The sequence below is a fragment of the Mobula birostris genome, chromosome 9 (genome assembly GCF_030028105.1).
Source record: "Mobula birostris isolate sMobBir1 chromosome 9, sMobBir1.hap1, whole genome shotgun sequence".
In the NCBI taxonomy this organism is placed as follows: Eukaryota; Metazoa; Chordata; class Chondrichthyes; order Myliobatiformes; family Myliobatidae; genus Mobula; species Mobula birostris.
The window spans coordinates 121,094,420-121,110,571 of NC_092378.1; the positions used below are offsets into that span (position 1 = coordinate 121,094,420).

Here is a 16,152-nt window from a genome sequence, read left to right on the forward strand (position 1 = left end):
TGCTCATGTTCTCAATATTTATTGCTTGCTTGTTTATTTATTTATTTATTTATTTATTATTATTTTGTTTTATTCTTTTTGTATTTGTACAGTTTGTTGTCTTTTGCACATTGGTTATTTGTCTGTCTTTGTTGAGTGTGATTTTTTCATTGATTCTACTGTCTTTCTTTCTATTACTGTGAATGCAAGAATGTGAATCTGTATAGTGACATAAATGTACTTTGATAAAATATTTACTTCAGAGGTTTGAACTTTGAACTTTATAAAGGGAGATGAGTCTAGTTTAATTTGAGGTGACATGGTAGCACAACACTTTACAGTACCAGCGACCCGGGATCAGTTCCTGCCGTTGCCTGTAAGGAGTTTGTACGTTCTCCCCATGACCACATGGGTTTCTTCCCACAGTCCAAAAACGTACTGGGTTAGTAGGTTAATTGGTCATTGTAAATTGTCTGGTGATTAGGCGCAGATTAAATCGGGGGATTGCTGGGCGGTGCAGCTCGAAGGGCTGAAAGGACGCACTCCGCACTGCATGTCAATAAATAAATAAATAATTTGGCATCATGGTTGGCACAGATGTCATCGGCTGAAGGGCCCGTTCTTGTGCTCAACTGTAATGTGCTACAGCTCAGAATTAGTTCTGCTGTGTGGGTACTGACTTGCAGGAACTTCCCACTCACCCAACCCCTTCGACAGTGACCGAGAGAAGCTTTTGAATCAGCAGCGACTCATTTTCAAATCTCTCGCTGTTCTTCCCTTTTGGCTCTATTATCTTCCCCAGCCCACCACCATCCCAGGAACTTGCATTATTTCTCCAGTTTTTGCAAAGGTGATTTGTTTGTCACACGGAACAAATAAAGCTGTAGATGCTGGAAATGTGACAGAAACAATCCGAACGGTATGAACGGCAATGCAAGACAAGCTTTTCAGTGTATCTTCCTACATGTAACAATAATAAACCGATCCCAATACCAAAACTGCGAGAAAAAGCCAGAACTTAAATGTTAATTGTGACTTTTTCCAAAGACAATTCCTGACCTGCTGGGGGTTTACAGCATTTTTCTGTTTAGTTGCTGCACTGTTGACAGTCATAGGTTCAGGTGCCGAGGCTCAATCTATGGAACTCCCTGTTTCAAGACGCTTTTGTCCTTCCCGTCACGCCAACTTCCTTAACGAAGCATTTACTCTTATTAGTCTGCGTCTTTTTTTGGTTAGCACTAGGGCGAAGTTTTGCTATTGATGTTACATACACGCGGGTTGAAACTGCGTAACAAGTGTCTACACCATGCTGCGTGGTTGGAAAACGAGCTGGTTTTTTTTCTCATAGCAAACAAAACCGCCGCGTGTGACAAACTTAAAATCGCGCAGTGGATAAAATTCTGTCTGTGGCCCTTCTGTCCTCTTTAGGGTCTAACAATCCAACTGGTTGGAGATGACAACTGCGAGATGATAACGCAGATCGGTAGACGAACTCAATTACAGAATGCAGTGTAATAACTGGAGGAAGCACCTGCTTTGGGGTGAATTTATAATAGTAAATACAGCCAAAGCGTTTTTTAGCCACATTTCCGAGAGCGGATACGAAGGTTTATCAACGAAAAGACATCACAAGCACAAAAAGCGGCATTTCCATTTCCCGCCTGCTGTCAGTCTGATTTACTTTTCAACCTGAACAACAGTAAATAATCTTGTTTGCTGAACCAGACATTCGCTTAACTTGTTAATCTCCGCCGGGCGCAATTATTTTCAATTAATAGACTGATAAGTGGGTAATGTAACTCACTGTCCACCAGGAATTAAGTCCAGGCAAACGCTGCCACACCCCCCATCAGGTTTTAATCGATTATAAGTTATGGCAAATGCCCTGTGTCTGCCCACGACATAGGTGCGAGTAAATCATTTTAATCTCAACAAAGTTCACCGCTTAGTCTACCTGCGGAAAGGGTGCCCTACCTTAAATGTCTTGCCATCTGCCTTTGGTCGTGGCTAGTTAACATGGACGACGTGAGCACCACTTTGAATGGAAACGGGTTGCTCGGGAGACTTTTTCCTGTCAATGCAGATTTTTCACTCGTCACTCTTGCTATCAGTTAGTACGGCATTGTGCGACGCACTCTGTGTATGTGTGTGTTTCCCTTGGTTAGTGAGTCATAATTATTTCAGAGTCGGTTTGGCAGACTCGAAATGTCCTCACTTTGCGGTCGGGCAAAGTCAGGTGAACCAAAGCAGCTTAAGAAATTATTATAGGATAGAGTTGTACTTTGATTTTATTGGTTCAAAAATCTTTTGCATGTTGTTAAACTCAGCCAACACGTTTAACTTAAAATTAACTCTTTAGTGGCCTGACTGTTTTAGTATCCTGTAAAATTATCCCACATTCAGAATGTTTTGGGGGAATTCTGTACGGAATTTTCAAGTGGAATTTGAGCTACACGTTTATATACAGCTCAGTACGTGTGCACCAGTGACTTACTCATGGAGTCTAACTGAAAGCACAGGAATTTTAAAACATGATTTTTATACAATGGGCCATCCGAAATCTGTACACGAAAGTGACCAGTTGAAGTTTTGTTTTAACCCCGCACACTTTTTGAAAATTGTTATTCGATTTCCTTCCCTTGTATTTTTTTTCAGTTTGTGCTCTTTTACGTGTTATCTACTTTTTGGACTCTGCCACAGGCGTTCGTGCTTCTAGCTATGGATGTCTCAAACGTTAGCGACCTTTCTCTCTGTAACACACACAAAATGCTGGAGGAACTCAGCAGGCCAGGCAGCATCTAAGGAAACAGTCGACGTTTCGGGACGAGATCCCTCATCGGTCCCGATGAAGTCTTTGAGGAACAGTTATTACCAGAGGGCGATAACTTCACTCAACTTCATTCGCCCCATCATTTAGTGTTTCCACAACTTATGGACTCACTTTCACTGACTCTTCATCTCATATTCTCCATATTTATCGCTTTTTATTTGTTTATATTATTTTAAAAATCTTTCTATATTTACATAGTTGTGGTTTGCACATTGGTCATTTGTCCGTGCTGTTGAGCAGAGTTTCATTGATTCTACTGTATTGTGTTTCTTGTATTTACTGTGAATGCCCACAAAATATGAATTTCAGAATTGTAGATGATGACATAAATGTACTTTGATAAAAAATTTACTTTGAACTTTAAACAAGTTTCTTAAAGCATGCTTTTGCTCATTTACCCCAAAGATGGACAGGGGAGAGCCAGTGGATGTAGTGTACCTGGACTTTCAGAAAGCCTTTGATAAAGTCCCACATAGGAGATTAGTGGGCAAAATTAGAGCACATGGTATTGGGGGCAGAGTGCTGACATGGATTGAAAATTGGCTGGCTGACAGGAAACAAAGAGTAGCGATTAACGGGTCCCTTTCGGAATGGCAGGCGGTGACCAGTGGGTTACCGCAGGGTTCAGTGCTGGGACTGCAGCTAGTTACAATATACATTTCTGATTTAGATGAAGGGATTAAAAGTAACATTTGCAAATTTGCAGATGACACAAAGCTGGGTGGCAGTGTGAGATGTGAGGAGGATGTTATGAGAATGCAGGGTGACTTGGACAGGCTGGGTGAGTGGGTGGATGCATGGCAGGTGTAGTTTAATGTGGATAAATGTGAGGTTATCCACTTTGGTGGTAAGAACAGGAAGGCAGATTATTATCTAAATGGAGTCAAGTTAGGAAAAGGGGAAATACAACGAGATCTAGGTGTTCTTGTACATCAATCACTGAAAGCAAGCATGCAAGTACAGCAGGTAGTGAAGAAAGCTAATGGCATGCTGGCCTTCATAACAAGGGGAGATGAGTATAGGAACAAAGAGGTCCTTCTGCAGCTGTACAGGGCCCTGGTGAGACCACACCTGGAGTACTGTGTGCAGTTTTGGTCTCCAAATTTGAGGAAGGACATTCTTGCTATTGAGGGAGTGCAGCCTAGGTTCACAAGGTTAATTCCTGGGATGGCGGGACTGTCATATGTTGAAAGATTGGAGTGATTGGGCTTGTATACACTGGAATTTAGAAGGATGAGAGGGGATCTGATTGAAACATATAAGATTATTAAGGGATTGGACATGCTAGAGGCAGGAAGCATGTTCCCACTGATGGGTGACTCCAGAACCAGAGGCCACAGTTTAAGAATAAGGGGTAGGCCATTTAGAACGGAGTTGAGGAAAAACTTCTTCATCTAGAGAGTGGTGGATATGTGGAATGCTCTGCCCCAGAAGGCAGTGGAGGCCAAGTCTCTGGATGCTTTCAAGAAAGAGATGGATAGAGGTCTTAAAGATAGTGGAATCAAAGGTTATGGGGATAAGGCAGGAACTGGATACTGATTGTGGATGATCAGCCATGATCACAGTGAATGGCGGTGCTGGCTCGAAGGGCCGAATGGCCTACTCCTGCACCTGTTGACTATTGATTCTATGTCTTGTGGTTCTAGAACCATCTTAACACATTGAAACCACATATAAACACAAGTTTTGTGGTTATTTATATTCATGTTAAAAGTTTCATGTAGCTGAAATTCATTGAAGCATAGAATATTGTTGAAATTTAGATCTGGCACTGAAATCTTTCCTACTTTGAAATCTGTAGTATACTGAATAGATGTTGCATCACAGCTCTAAGTGATGCATGTGGAAGGTCCTTTTGTTTCCTAAAGCAATTTATTTCCAAAATAACAATAATTAAAGGATTTCTAAGATTTCTGTGCCAGTTTAAAAATTGGAATGTTCTTCTGTGGCAGACCTCTGCACTCATGTGAATGCACCATGAAGATAGTTATCTTACAACTAACTGAGATCATTATTAACAACAGTCTCTTGAATTTATGTAAAGTAAAAGTATTCCGGGTTATTATCAAATGTGCCCTAAAACTGTTAGGCAGAATTCTAATAAAAAAGAATTGGGTCAAATAGATTGGATTCAAGCGCTGTCTTAAAGATGGAATGAGGAACAGAGAGGATTAGGGAGTGAATTCTTTAGATTATGAGCCTGAAGTCATGGTTGATATAGGGGAATCAAAGGTGTAGTCTGGATCAGACTACAGAGGGAGGAAGCTGCATTCTGTCTATTAGCTACAACCTCACCAATTAGAAATTCACTGTCACCCAGTAGCTTTTTTATTCATTCCCTTTATGAATTAAGTAGCTGAAAGGCATTTTCTTGCACGTGAAGATGTACTATTGTGGTTTTTGTAATATTAGCACTGATGTACTAATTGGCCTTGACGCAAATTATTCTCTCTGCATTTGTTCTGCCATGCACTGCATCTGGAGCAGGCTTCTTGTCAATGATGTTCTTGGCAAAGGACACTCCACACAACCAACTGCTGCAAAGTAGAGAGTCAACCCTCCTACCTCCGCCTCCTAACCAGCGTAATTGAGGTCACTGTTTGGTTACCATCTCTCATCATTTGTGTATCAGATCAGCAAGATGACCCTCTTAAAAGGTTTCAGATATTGCTTTGAACTCCACCCCTCTTAATATCCTTTTAGCACTTCATCCTTGCCTCTCGCAAACCTGCTGGGTAGGAGAGAGGGTTTCTATCTTCTTAAACTTATTTTTCAGTCTTTCATATGCTGTAGTGGTATCTTATTTTGCAACCAACAGTTGGCTCATTTAGAAATACAATATATGAAAAGAAAGACATGTATTCCTGAAACACCCTTCACATCCCTCCAAGCAATTTCCAAAACATTTTGTAACAGTGAGGCACTTTTGAAGTACTTCTAGTTGTAAGAATTTAGACAGTGACTACTCAGCAAATACTCATGGATACTAATTTGATAATGACCGCATCTTATTATAGGAATGAAGCTAAGTGCTGGCCAAGCGTTCTTCTTTTAGAAATAGGGCAATTGAGAGAACAAGTAGGCCCCTGGTTGAATGTCTCAGCAGAAAAGTGCCACCTCCAGGAGTAAAACACTCCTTCACTACTGTACTAAATTATCATCCCTGCATTTAGAATTGATTCTGTGACTTTCTTGCTCGGAGGTGCAAGTGCTGTTACATAACCATGATTAATGTTTAAAAGTGTTTAGTGGATAATACAAATTGACTCCAATTATAAAAATTAGGACACAAGAAATGATCAGTGGAGGAGGCTGATGCCGGTTTTTCACTAGTCGTAATATTTAGATTGTGTTTTGATCGATGGTTAAATTTTTGAAAAATTAGGTGCTTCTGATGAAATACTATTAACCATTCTGATGGAGATGTTTAAGAGGCTTTTAGACAGATATATATATATATGACCGTGCAGGGTATGGATTGATATGGACTGCATACATGCAGATGGATTAGTTTAATTTGATGTCATGCTTGGCACAGAAGTTGTAAGCCAAATAGCCAGTTAATGTGCTGTACTGTTGTGTTCTGTTGATTCTACTAGCACTATGAATTTTCAAGTGTAAATAATAGATTAAATTAGTCCTGCAAATACATTTTATTAAACTACATTGTGGCATGATAGTGTAGCGCTTAGCTTTGTTACAGTGCTGGCACTGATGAATCGAGGTTTGATTCCTACTGTTGTCTGTAAGGTGTCTCGATGAAGGGTCTTGGCCTGAAATGTTGACCATTGATTCATTTCCATAGATGGCGCCTGACCTGCTGAGTTCCTCCAGCACTTTGACTGTGTGGTTCTAGATTTCCAGCACTTGCAGAATTTATTGCGTTTATGTTGTCTCTAAGGAGTTTGTACATTCTCCCCATGGCTGCATGGTTTCCTCTAGATGAACCAGTTTTCCTCCTGATTTCCAAAGATGCATAGAAACATAGAAATCCACATCACATTACAGGCCCTTCAGCCCACAACATTGTGCCGACCATGTAACCTACTCTAGAAACTGCCTCGAATTTCCCCAGCGCCTAGCCCTCTATGTTTATCAGCTCCTTGTACCTATCTAAGAGTCTCTTAAAAGGCCCTATTGTATCCACCTCTACCACCTTTGCTGGCAGTGCATTCCACGCACCCACCACTCTCTGTGTGAAAAACTTACCTCTTAACATCCCACTTGTACCTACTTCTAAGCACCATAAAACTATGCCCCCTCGTGTTAGCCATTTCAGCCCTGGGAAAAAGCCTCTGGCTATCCACATGATCAATGCCTCTCATCATCTTATACACCTCTATCAGGTCACTTCTCATCCTCTGTCGCTCCAAGGAAAAAAGGCCAAGTTCACCCAACCTATCCTCATAAGGTACACTCTCCAATCCAGGCACCATCCTTGTAAATCTCCTCTGCACTCTCCCTATAGTATCCACATAGTTAGGATTAGGGTTAATAAGTTGTAGGCATGCTGTGTTGCCAGAAGTGTAATGCCTCTTGCACAATCCTCACTGATTTGGTTTGACACAAACAACAAATTTCCCTATATACATGTTTCAATGTACATATGATTAATAAAGCTAATCTTTATAATATGCATCCCATGGTCAAGAAATTGTGACTGTGGACAGTACATTCTTACTCAAAACCATTTTAGACTTTAAAATCAAATAGCTTAAAATGTTTCTTTTCTCTAAGTTCCAATGTTCCAAGCATTTTCTCCAAAGTACATATGGAGTATAGAATTGTACGTGCAAGCTTGGATGAGTGAAAATATATCCTTTTCCTCCTTGGCCAAAAGTTGTGCCTACACATTGAAGACAATGGCGATTGTGCAGGAGAGATTTTATCAAAGCTATCTGTGCAGAAAACTCTGAATCCATTGGTGGAATAAGCAAACAAATGCTGTCATGCCCTCCCAGATATCCCTGATTACTCTCAGTCCACTCAATAGGATAGGCCATGCTGTTTGCAAGCCCAACAGGACTTCGAAACAAGCACACTATTCCTAATTTTATCACTGCAGGACATTACCAAGAGAATGGAAGAGATCAAAATATTTTTGGAAATTGTAATATCCCCACAAATTCCTAGATCCTTGACCCATGATTGGTAAAAGAAGAGAAGGAGCATTTGGGATGATACTTAGATCCTCAACTCAATGCTTTGAAAGCATATATACGTTTGGTATAGTTGGTAGAAGGAGTACACCACCTCACAAAATAAACCCCTGCTCACCCTCTTAACCAAACTCTGGCAAAGCCTGTGACTGGGACACAACAGTCACGTGAGAGCCTGGATATCTGGAATGGAAGCAAGTTACCCTCGATTGGAAGATTTTTTAAAAAAATCTGCTTTTATGTTGTCTCACATCTCCCACTGAGCAGAAGATACAAAAGCCTGAAAGCACATACCACCAGGCTCAAGGACAGCTTCTATCCCATGTTATTTTGAACAGACCTCTTGTATAATAAGATGGACTCTTCACCTCACAATATGCTTCGTTACAATCTTGCTCTTCACTGATGACCTGCAGTGCACTTTTTTGATAACTTTATAATATTTTTACACTGTTATTGATTTACCTTATTCTAGATCGATGCACTGTGTAATGATTTGCTCTGCATGCCCAGCTTTTCACTGTGTCTTGAACATGTGACAATAATAAAACATGGTCAATACCTTTAATATATTAAAATTATTCCAAAATGCTCAGAGGAGCCTAATGAAACAATATGTAACACACGAGCATTGAAATGTTTTTGTGGGGTCCATTTGTTCGTTTAATGCCATGTCATATGATGTGGATGATCATGGTCTTTCCATGACCATGATTGTTCTTGGCAAATTTTTCTACGGAATTGGTTTGCCATGCCCACCTTCTGGGCAGTGTCTTTAAAAAACGGGTCACCCCAGCCATTATCAATACTCTTCACTGGGTAGCAAAGTTTTTAACTACCCAGTGGTCACTGGATAGGGAAGCTTGTAACTGACTTTGGCAAGACCATAAGACATAGGAGCAGAATTAGGCCATTCAGCCCATTGTGTCTGCTCAGTCATTTCATCATGACTGATTTATTTACCTTCTCAACCCGAATCTCCTGCCTTCTTCCTGTAACCTTTGATGCCCTCACTAACCAAGAACCTATTAAAAGTACCCAGTCATTTGGCCTCCACAGCCATCTGTGGCAATGAATTTCACACATTCACATCCTCTGGCTAAAGAAATTCCTCCATGTCTCTGTTCTAAAGAGATGTTCTTCTATTCTGAGGCTGCAGCCTCTAGTCCAAGACTTTCCCACTATTGGAAACATATTCTCCACATCCACTCTATCCGGGCCTTTCAATATTTAATAGATTTCAATGATATACCCCCCTCATTCTTCTAAACTCCAGTGAGTACAAGCCCAGGAACTCAAAAGTTCCTCATACATTAACCCTTTCATTCCTGGGATCATTCTCACGAACCTCCTATGCCAGCATATCCTTTCTCTGCTAGTGGTCCAAAACTACTCACATTACTCCAAATGCAGTTTGACAACTGCCTTATAAAGCCTCATCATTACATCCTTGCTTTTATATCGGGACCTCTTGAAATGAATGCTAACAATGCATTAAACTTCCTTACTACTTACTCAGCCTGCAAGTTAACGTTTAGGGAACCTTGCACTAGGATGACCATCTCTGATTTCTGAAAAAAAGCTCTCTCTCCTGGCAGCAGGCTGAAGATACCGTATAACTGAAAATATTCTTTGTGGTAAGGCTCAGTGTCACTTAATAGCCTTGTATATTATATGGAACATCACACAAGGCGACTGAAATAAATACGTTTAGAAATAATTAAAAGCTATGTAAAACCATGACATACCCCTCTCAGGTATCAAAAATTAAAATTAAAAAAGAATGTTGCTAAATGTGCTTTAAATTACTTGAAGTAACTGTGAGGATCATTCATATCAAAAGGGTGAAACTTCTTAAATCCTCCACAGACTTGGCACAGATTTTTAATGAAAGGAGGAGATGCAAGAATGGTGAATTTAGATCAGGTTTCCTCTCCCATATTGAAGTCCACAGGGACTCTGACTTTGGAATGCATTTTGCTGCTCAGCAATAACTCAATGGCAGCAACTTCAGGATGTTGACATTTACTTAGGCGTTTGTGGAAATCCTGAAGTTGTTGGTTATGGGAAGTGATGGGGATATTTGCTGTCCATTTCACAACCATTAATCCATTACAAGTAACACACGTCAAAGTTGCTGGTGAACGCAGCAGGCCAGGCAGCATCTGTAGGAAGAGGTGCAGTCGACGTTTCAGGCCGAGACCCTTCGTCAGGACTAACTGAAGGAAGAGTGAGTAAGGGATTTGAAAGGGGGAGGGGGAGATCCAAAATGATAGGAGAAGACAGGAGGGGGAGGGATAGAGCCAAGAGCTGGACAGGTGATTGGCAAAAGGGGATACGAGAGGATCATGGGACAGGAGGTCCGGGAAGTGGGTTCCCCCCCCCCCTTGTCTTTCCCCATCCTCTGGGTCCCCTCCCCCTTGTCTTTCTTCCCGGACCTCCTGTCCCATGATCCTCTCGTATTCCCTTTTGCCTATCACCTGTCCAGCTCTTGGCTCTATCCATCCCCCTCCTGTCTTCTCCTATCATTTTGGATCTCCCCCTCCCCCTCCAACTTTCAAATTCCTTACTCACTCTTCCTTCAGTTAGTCCTGACGAAGGGTCTTGGCCTGAAACGTCCACTGCACCTCTTCCTACAGATGCTGCCTGGCCTGCTGCATTCACCAGCAACTTTGATGTGTGTTGCTTGAATTTCCAGCATCTGCAGAATTCCTGTTGTTTGCGTTTAAATCCATTACATGAGTGTGCTTGAGACTTAGAAGTTTTGTTAAACTGCTAGGCTTCAAACAATACTTTAAATTATCTGTACTTAGGAATTAACTAGAATAGCTTGTTGTTTAATATTTTCCCAAGTGTTTAATGTTATTTTGAAAAGTGAAGTTAATGTACATTCTGCTGTTAAAAATTATTTTGAAAAGTGAAGTTCCTTGATTGCTAAGCCACAAAAACAACTTTCAGTCTGACAGCCAAAGAATTTTTGTGGCTGTTAACTAGGAAGGAACTAATACTGATTGCTTCGTTCCATTATACTAGAACAATGAGTTATTAGCTGCAGTGTTGGAATGAGTAAGATCTATTGTTTTCTTGCTTGCCACAAAGCTTACACAATCAGCCATACTATGTATTTGGGATGTAATTGTTATTACTGGTAGTTTGAATCATTCTGCACCGAATTACTCTGAAAGTTTTGAATCAAAACTGTTATACGCTCAGTGGCCATTTTATTAGGTAAACCTGCACATCCACTTGTTAATGCAAGTATCTAATCAGCCGATCATGTGACAGGAACTCGATGCATAAAAGCATGTAGACATGGTCAAGATGTTCAGTTGTTCAGACCAAATATCAGAATGGGGAAGAGATACGATCTAAGTGACTGTGGAATGATTGTTCGTGCCAGAAGGGGTGGTTTGTATCTCAGAAACTGCTGATCTCCTGGGATTTTCACACATAACAGCCTCTAGAGTTTACAGAGAATGCTGTAAAAAGCAAAAACAAAGCACCCACTGAGCAACAGTTTTGTAGCTAAAATTGCCTTGTAATGAGGCAGGTCAGAGGAGAATGGCTAGACTGGTTCAAGATGACAGGAGAGTGACAGTAACTCAAATAACCATGTATGTTAACAGCGGTATGCGGAAGAGCATCACTGAGCGCACAACACGTCGAACCTTGAAGTAGGTGGGCTACAGCAGCCAAAGACATACACCCAGTGGCCACTTTATTAGGTACAGGAGTTATATCCTGCTGTCACTAAGAGTCTTGAATTTATATAAGCACCTTTTGTGGCTTCAAAGCATTCAGAACCACCACTTTATAAGCAATAAAGTATTCTTGCACTGTAATCAAATTTGTAATATAGGCAATATGGCAGAGCATACGTATCTGTTCTAAAAAGTGGTAGTGCACCAATCCTTTGGTCCTGTGTTTGAATGTCAGCCTAGGTTCTGCATGCATAGACTGAACCCACGTACGATCTTCCAAACAAAGGACTTTCACTAACCAGGACTCATATCCAGGTATCTTAGGTGAGACTACAAAGGTTTTATGAGGGAGGTATTCCACACATCAGTCTATTCTCCATTTCATGTCATCCTGGCACAATTATCCTCTATAATCCTTTTACGTAAGTGAACTTCCTATTAGAGTGACTTTCTGAAATTCAGCTTCATCTTATAAATCCAGACCTACCTAAAATTTAGTGAACCAAAACAAGTTGCAAGGATTGTTTCTAAAAACCTTGCTTGAGGTGGTACCGCAAGAAGGTGGCGTCCAGCATTAAAGACCCTAACCATCCTGGACATGACCTCCTCTCAGTACTACCATCAGTGAGGAGGTACAGGAACCTAAAGACCAACACTCAACATTTTAGGATCAGTTTCTTCCCCTCTACCATCAGATTTCTGAATGGTGTACGAACCCATCAAAACTACATTGTATATCTCAATTTCATAATTAACTTTTTTGTTACTTACAGTAATTTTTTGTCTTACACTGTATTGCTGTCACAAAGCAACAAATTTCACGACATGTGACAATGATAATAAACCTAATTCTGATTGCTAAGGTAGCCACTGGACGTTCATTGAGATGGGAGGACTGGTGGCATGAATGTTAAAGCAGCAGATAAAACATCACCATAATTTGTCATCTAATACCCCATCAAATCCTTCACTCTACTTTTATTATCAAGCTGAAGATCAACCTTTTTATTTGAAGGAGTGCAGAAAAGAGTGGCAGTAAAATTTCTTTTCCTCAGAGTAAAGCACCAAACAGACAAAGCTCCAGTGCAGTTCACTGTGGTCTAAACAGTGTCCAGTGGATAGATTTTAACATCATAAATGGCAATTAAGCAGGTAACAGGAGAACACTCCAAAGATGGTGGGGTTAACACATGATCACTAAAGCATTTGACCTTGTTCAGCTAGAAGTGCCAAGTGGATGATCTATTTGGATTTCCCCTAACATTCCCCACCATCACAGAAGCAGGTCTTCAGCCAATTCATTTTATCCACATTATACCCAGGAGCAGCTGAGAGTTTTTGAGACTTTAGGAATGAGGAGTTATACTCCAGAAACAGCCGTATCTCCAGTACATTTTCAACAATGGCACCAAGTATATGGAAAATTTCCCAGGTATATAGCTTAACTACAGTCAGACAAATTACTGTGCAATCAGTCTACTCTCAATCATCACCAGAGTGACATAACCCATCATCAATAATGATGCTAACCTGTATTTACTTTTAAATCACATGCTCACCAATGCCAGTTTCGATATGCTGAAGTAAAACAGATCTAATGACAGCCTCCGTCTAAAATGAACTAAAGAGCTAAATTCGTAAGGTTCGGTGAGAGTGACCGTAGTTGATAGCAAGGCAGTGTTCAACTGAATGTGACATTAAGGAATAGAGGTAAAGCTGAAGTCAGTGGACACCTAGAAAAGGTCACTCTAATGGTTAGAGTTTTTCCTTGCATAAGGGAAGATGACTGAGGTTTTTGCAGGTCAATCATCCCAACCTCACATTGTCACTACAGAGGGTCCTCAGCACACTGCTCAAAGCTCAACTATCTTAAGCTGCTGTACTGAAGATCCATCATCAGGGACCCCCACCACCCAGGTCACGCTCTCTTCTCACTGCTGCCATCAGGAAGAACGTACAGGGGCCTCAGGACTCAACACCAGGATCTGGAATAGTTATTACCCCTCAAGCATTAGGCTCTTGAATCAAGTGGGATAACTTCGTTCAACTTCACTTGCCTCATCAATGAAATGTTCCAACAATCTATGGACTCACTTTCAAGGACTCTTCATCTCATGTTCTCAATATTTATTGCTTATTTATTATTATTTCTTAATTTTTGTATTTGCACAGTTTGTTGTCTATTGCATACTAGTTGAACACCTAAGTTGGTATGGTATTTCATTGATTGTATTATGGTTATTATTCAATTGTGGATGTATTGAGTATGCCTGCAAGAAAATTACTCTCAGGATTGCACATGATGACATTTTTGTACCTTGGCAATAAATTTACCTGATCTTTATCATCAGGTTGTTGATGAATACACCATGCTAAATTCCATTTGCAGCTCTTTGAACAAACAAAGCGACCCATAGTTCTAAACCACAAGATCTAGAGGATGACACTCGTGCCACAAAAATAGCTGGCAGTGATCACTTTCAGATTGACTGCTGCCAAGACTCCACCATCCATATCCTAGGCCACCATTTAACTAAAACTCAAATGAACCAGCCTCTTAACTACAAATGAGAAAATATGCAGATGCTGGAAATGGAAGCAACACACACAAAATGCTGGAGGAACTCAGCAGGTCAGTAGGCATCAATGGAAAAAAGTAAATAGTCTACGTTTCGAGGCGAGACCCTTCAGCAGGACTAGAGGAAAAAAGATGAGGAATCAGAGTTAGAAGGTGGGGAGAGGGGAGAGAGAAACACAAGGTGATAGGTAAACCTGGGGAAGTGGGGAGGGGTGAAGTAGAAAGTTGGGAAGTTGATTGGTCAAAGAGATATAAGGGTGAAGAAGGGGGAATCTAATCAGAGAGGACAGAAGGCCATGGAAGAAAGAATCAGTGGAAGAGCACCAGAGGGAGATGATGGCAGGCAAGGCGATAAGGTGACAGAGGGAAAAGGGGATGGGGAATGGTGAAGGGGGGAGCATTATCAGAAGTTCGAGAAAGTGATGTTCATGCCATCAGTTTGGAGGCTACCCAGGCGGAATACAAGGTGTTGTTCCTCCAGCCTGAGTGTGGCCTCATCGTGGCAGTAGAGGAGGCCATGGATGGACGTGTCAGAGTAACAATTGGAAGTGAAATTAAAATGGGTGGCCACTGGGAAATCTCGCTTTTTCTGGTGCATGGAGCATAGGTGCTCTGCGAAGTGGTCTCCCAATCTACGTCGGATCTCACCGATATACGAGAGACCACATTGGGAGCCCCGAATACAGTAGATGACCCCAACAGGCTCACAGGTGAAGTGTCGCTTCACCTGGAAGGATAGTTTAGGGCCCTGAATGGTAATGAGGGAGGAGGTGTAGGCGCAGTTGTAGCACTTGTTCCACTTGCAAGGATAAGTGCTGGAAGGGAGCTCAGTGGGAAGGGATGAATGGACAAGGGAGTTGTGTAGGGAGCAATCCCTGCAGAAAGCAGAATGTTGGGGGGGGGGAGGGAAAGATCAGAGGTTGTGTATCCTCTATTAAGTGAATCATATCGTGAAGCCTTTTCCAATATCTGCAAGGTGCAAATGGGGAACGTGATTGCCTGGATGAGTACAACTCCAATAACTGCTAGGACAAAGTAGTTGGCCTGATTAGCACTCCATCAACCATTGGTGGACTGTTGCTGTGGTCTCTGCCATCTGCAAATGCCACATAGTTACCCACAAATTCAAGCCTTCTACTACCAAGAAGGACACGGTCAGTAGGTGTATGGAACACTAATCTGCTGCTTCCATTCCAAATCTCACACTGTCATGACCGAGAAGTATATCATTGTTCCAGTCATCTTGATGGGTCTAAACCTTGCACCATAAAACTCTGTAAAAGTCTTCACCAGAAGGATTGCAGCAGTTCACTACGGTACCTAACCATCTCCTTATGGGCAATTAACTATGGGCTGGTTTTGGCACTGTTGTCCACATCTGAAAATATACATTTAAAAAAATTCATTCTTTATATATTCTCTGATGGATTGAGACTTGCTGACTAAACCAACAGAGAGTTGTATTTCAATAAAAGGATGTGTAAAATTATGCAGAGCAAAATCATAAATTTTCTTTGCTTAACATAAAGTGGTTGGATGCGAGTCAAAGGAGGTGCATGGAGTTTGAATTACAGATTTGCCATGATCTCACTGAGCAGACATGAGGCCGTAAATAGCTTATACTACTTCCCATGTTGGCGATGAAAGCAACACTCATTTTTCACAGTGTACTCAACACACACAAAAGGCTGGAGGAACTCAGCAGGCCAGGCAGCATCTATGGAAAAGAGTATAGTTGATGTTTCAGGCTGCGACACTTGGGCAGGACTGGAGAAAAAAAGACAAGTAGATTTTAAAGGTGGGGGAGGGGAGAGAGAAATACAATGTGATCGGCGAAACCAGGAGGGGGAGGGATGAAGTAAATAGCTCAGAAGTTGATTGGTGAAAGAGATAAAGGGCTGGAGA

General features: G+C 41.3%; 2 protein-coding genes across 7 annotated transcripts in view; one reads left to right on the plus strand and one right to left on the minus strand.

Moving 5' to 3' along the window:
- The window catches only part of LOC140203032 (cholesin-like), a 436,104-nt gene that overhangs the window by 286,494 nt on the left and 133,458 nt on the right, over positions 1 to 16,152 (plus strand). The window lies entirely within an intron of this gene.
- Positions 1 to 16,152, minus strand: part of LOC140203031 (probable G-protein coupled receptor 146) — a 155,809-nt gene that overhangs the window by 53,084 nt on the left and 86,573 nt on the right. Inside the window, exon 1 of one of the 6 annotated variants that reach the window (XM_072268728.1) lies at positions 1,954 to 2,205. The exons of 4 other annotated variants lie outside the window; for them this stretch is intronic. The gene's annotated coding sequence lies outside the window, so the exon portion shown is untranslated. Of the gene's footprint in view, positions 1 to 1,953; positions 2,206 to 16,152 lie in introns of those variants that run through there. One more of the 6 variants, XM_072268723.1, reaches the window with a different exon arrangement.